Here is a 5,000-nt window from a genome sequence, read left to right as displayed (position 1 = left end):
CTTTTGATTTTGGAAATATATATATATATATTTTTTTATCAATATACTGCTTCTTTTACACATCCATCTACAACCTAACCCAAACGGACTAGGTAAAAAATAATTAGGACTCACGAAAAAATTGATAATAACACGCAAGAAAAAAATTCCTTCCCATACCCGTATTAGGTACTAATCTATTTTTAACATTTAATTAGATCGGGTAATTTTTCAAATTACGAATGGAAGCTCGTTTCTTTTTTTTTTCTTAGAATAAGGAAAACTGGTTTTTTATCCATCCATTTATATTTATTCACTCGACCCAAATTGGAATTCTTCTTTTTTTTTTTATTTTCTAATCGGTACAATCTTGTCGAAAATAAAAAAAAATGTTATCTGAATTCTCCCTTGATACGACATGCTATTTTTTCCGTTCATTCCTTTCAGGATCAGTCGTGGTCTTACAAACTCTACCGCGGATCTGGACGAATCCTTTTCTTCATACAAATGTGTAAAAGATGCTAGTCGCACTTAAAAGCCGAGTACTCTACCGTTGAGTTAGCAACCCCCCCCACAAAAAAAGCAAGTACTGCAAATATGTAGATACAACCAGAATAAAGAAAAAAAGAAAAATCCAGTCATGTGTGCGTCAGGGAGAAATAGATCTATTTCTCTATGAGAGAATTATATTTGGTCCATACACTGTTGTCAATATGATTGTAATTTTTAATATAGCGAAAAGAATAGAAAAAATAAAAAAGTTTAACCCCCTGGTTTGTGAGTTCATACAAGGAATGAAAACTAAGCCGAATAGGATAATCTCAAATCTTTCTATTTCTATATATATTAATATATTATTTATTATACAGTATGATTTTATATATTTTCTATACAATAATTCTATACAATAAAATTTTGTATTTATACAAAATTTAGAATTTCTATAAATCCAAAAATTTTTTAATAAATTTGTTTTTTATTATAAAACATGGTAGTTTTTAGCAGGATATTTGTTAGTTTTCATACCTTTAGGAAGAATACTAATAATAAATGGAAATTCTAATAAATCAAAATAAATATGATGGAAACGAAAGAGGAGGAAAGAAAAGAGTAGATCAAATTTTATACCAAGCTATATATGAGTCTTTAACATCCTCTTTTTTATAGTTCATTAATTCAATTTCGTTTTATTAAGACTTAATTCCGTAAAAATCCCTGCCTTCTTTGAAATATCATGAACTGTTCTTGTTGGTTGAGCGCCCTTTTTAAGGAAATCGAGAATAGCAGGAAGATTTAAATAAGTTTGATTAGTTATCGGATCATAAAACCCCACCTTCCGAAGATCTCTTCCTTCTCTTCGGGATCGAACATCAATTGCAACGATTCGATAAATGGCTCATTGGGATAGATGTATATGAATAATACCCCCCCCGAGAAACGTATACGAGGCTTTGGCCTCATACGGCTCGAGAAAAAAATGCAATGAGTATAAGTTAACTCTCTTTATAAAATTCAAACATTAAATTAATTAGCCAGTATTGAAACCCTAACTATTTTTTTTCATAAAAAGCGTTCGTAACATTCGTACTCTCGTAACTCAAGTTAAATAACTCTCAAATATCTCACCAGAGACTCCTTAAGTACTCTTTTTATTGAGTAGTCTCTAACCTTTTTTTGTTTGTCTCATTTTTTCGAATCAATTTTGATTCTTCATTCTGATCTAGTTGTTCAAACAATTGAAAAAGGGATTTCCTTGTTTCAGGATTCTTTATCCTTACTTTGAATCTTTGGGTTTAGACATTACTTCGGTGATCTTGATCGTTTTATTAAAAAAGGGCAGCAACAAGCCCCTTATTTTGTTTATGATTTCTTTTCTTTCTATCAAAGAATCATACAAACGCTTGATTCACGCATGATAGACTTTTAATTCAAAGAATTTTACACTTTTACGAAAATTTCCTTTTCCATTGTAAAATTACTTGAAAGGGCTTTTTTTCAATATAAAAATAAAAAGACTTACGAAGTTGTTCCAACTTATTGATTCGCACTAACCCTAGATCCTTACTCCTGCGAAAGGAATAAAAACTTTCTATTCTCCTCGAGCTCCATCCTGTACTCTTTTTTATATTCAAAAAGGTGTAGGACTCTCGTAAAATAGAACACAAAATGTCGAGCCAAGAGCACCTATATTCCTAATATAAAAGGTGGCGGATCAAAACATCCACAGCAGATCATGTCCTTCAATTCAAGTCGCACGTTGCTTTCTACCACATCGTTTTAAACGAAGTTTTACCATAACATTCCTTTAGTTTGTGTAATTGATTCAATTATGGAATCATGAATAGTCATAGTTCAGTCAGTATATCGTAATCTATACTTTTTCTTTCTCTATGAATGGAATAGTGAATCTACGCGTAAAAGGTTCAGTCAGAATTCAAATGAATTCCACATTAAATTCTATATATGTAAAAATATGTAAAATCGAAATTTGAATAGAAATCTATATTTATATATATAAATATATATATAAATATATTTTTTTTATTAAAACTCGTAGAATCTACGGTTCTACCTTACTTACCTACATCACACACAACTAAAAAAAGCAAATAGATTTTTTGTAATTTCGGGTGAAAAAGAAGTTTATTCTTCTTTTCATTTCAATATTTTATTCTTAAAAAATATTGTTTTTTTAAACAGAAAGAAAAAGATGGTGTACAAAGGCAATAGAAGATTTATTTCGTAATGACTGGACTCTGGGACGGAAGGATTCGAACCTCCGAATAGCGGGACCAAAACCCGTTGCCTTACCGCTTGGCTACGCCCCATTTTTATTTTTATTCAAGACTACTAAAAGAGTAATATTGCTATTGGTTGTTCGTCAATTCAATTTCAGCCCAAATGAAATATAGATTACATTGGTGCTATAGTTTTGACACGTGTAGATAGCAAATCAAACTTACTTTATTGATCATTACATAGAATTCAATTAAGATATTGTATGAAAATATTATTTCTTTCATTCTCATAAGAGAATGAAAGGATTTTTGATTGAGTAAGTTCAACAAAGTCTTTTTAGACTATCTTTCTTTATTTATTTATTTTTTTCCTTATATAAAAAATATATTAATAACTCAATCAAAATTAAATTATCCACAAGAACACCAATTTTTGTTATGCTTAATATATTTAATTTGATCTGTATTTGTTTTAATTCGGCCCTTTTTTCAAGCACTTTTTTAGTCGCCAAATTGCCGGAGGCCTACGCCTTTTTGAATCCAATCGTAGATGTTATGCCCGTAATACCTCTTTTCTTTCTTCTCTTAGCCTTTGTTTGGCAAGCAGCTGTAAGTTTTCGATGAAATTATTAATACTGTCTTAGAAAAATTCACGATTTTGATTCTTCCAACAATTCAAATCAAAAGATCAAAAAATCTTGACGTAGGAAGGAACTCTCAATTCAAACATTGAATTTTTTTGGTAGCCATACTAAATCTGGATCATTTGATTTCCTCAGTTTTATCCTCTTTTCTCTAAATGAAAGAACTTAATTAGATTCGAGTTCACTCACAAAAAAAGTATCTAGATATTTAGTATAAAAATAGAGAATCTATTCTCTTTTTTTTTTTTTAAAAAAAAGTAAGATCTTGGAGATTGTGTAATGCTTACTCTCAAACTTTTTGTATACACTGTAGTTATATTCTTTGTTTCTCTCTTCATATTTGGATTCCTATCTAATGATCCAGGACGTAATCCGGGACGTGAAGAATAAAAAAGAAAGGTTTTTTATTACTTTATTTAATATTTAAATAGTGGAAATGTGCGAATTTTATTAGGATTTTATCTATTTCACATCATCAAAAAGGGGAAGGGAAAGAGAGGGATTCGAACCCTCGGTACGATTAACTCGTACAATGGATTAGCAATCCAACGCTTTAGTCCACTCAGCCATCTCTCCTAATCGAAAAGGAATACTTTTTAGGTTCCATTAGACAAAAAAACGGCTTAAAAAAAAACTTTCTCCACTTTATTCTTAAAAAAGTTTTTTTTTTTAGATTATTCTTTATCTTTAATAATACTTTAATTATATATATATTTTCATTTTCTATATTTTATTATATATATTATTTTATTATATATAAAAAATATAATATTATTTTTTCTTTTTTATTATATAAATAATATTTATATAATATTTATATTTATATATAATTAATATATATATATATTACTATTATATAACCTTTTTTATAGAACTTTCTCAGTAATTCTATTTACATAAAAACTGTAAATAAAGATTCAATAAAGAAAAGGCTCGAAAGAGAAATAAATAAAATCACAAAAATAGAAATAGAGAATCCTTTTTGATTTTGTCTCGTCCAAACACAAATAAAAGATCTTTTTTATTTTAATAGCCTGGCCTGGTCAGTCCCCAGCCGGGCCTTTTTTTGTTAAAGTTAAAAAGACCCATCCGATGGGTTTTTAGACAAAAAAGATCTGAAATAAAAAAAAGGAATCCTGCTTTGCCTAATTTTATTAAGTCTACGCTAGAATTTTCTCATTTTTTTTTCAGATTTTTTTTCTCCCGATTACTTTGTTCGACAAAAAGTAAATTTATATACAATAATTGGATTGTAGCGGGTATAGTTTAGTGGTAAAAGTGTGATTCGTTCCTTTAACCCCTTTAATAGTTAAAGGGTCTCTCGGTTTGATTAATCTTCCGATCAAAAACTTTATTTCTGAAAAGGATTTAGTCCTTTACCTTTCAATGAAAAATTCAAGGAAGATTATAGATTCTCGTAATTTGTATCCAAAGACTCTAATTAATTGTCAATTTGGATTATGAAATTTCGAAACATAATTTTTGAATTGGATGACTATTTACAATTCAATAAGTATAACAAGAGGATCCATGGATAAAGCCAGAAAAGTTTCTTTCTAATCGTAACTAAATCTTCAGTTCTATTTTTTGTTTGGTATAGAAAAAATTGAAGCAAAATAGCTATTAAACGAGAACTTTG

General features: G+C 28.9%; 1 protein-coding gene and 1 non-coding gene across 2 annotated transcripts in view; both read right to left on the bottom strand.

The window, feature by feature from the left end:
- Window positions 1-3,611: 3,611 nt before the first annotated feature.
- The window catches only part of LOC125602696 (ATP synthase subunit alpha, chloroplastic-like), a 5,381-nt gene continuing 3,992 nt past the window's right edge, over window positions 3,612-5,000 (bottom strand). The window contains exon 2 of the mRNA XM_048774182.1: window positions 3,612-5,000. This exon is cut by the window's right edge and continues 2,353 nt beyond it. The gene's annotated coding sequence lies outside the window, so the exon portion shown is untranslated.
- On the bottom strand, window positions 3,850-3,937 carry TRNAS-GCU. The gene has a single exon. It is a non-coding gene; the product is annotated as a tRNA-Ser (tRNA).

This window comes from Brassica napus, unplaced genomic scaffold (assembly GCF_020379485.1).
Source record: "Brassica napus cultivar Da-Ae unplaced genomic scaffold, Da-Ae ScsIHWf_2953;HRSCAF=3739, whole genome shotgun sequence".
In the NCBI taxonomy this organism is placed as follows: Eukaryota; Viridiplantae; Streptophyta; class Magnoliopsida; order Brassicales; family Brassicaceae; genus Brassica; species Brassica napus.
Note: the sequence above shows the minus strand (reverse complement) of the source record. Positions and strands in the feature narration are given on the sequence as shown.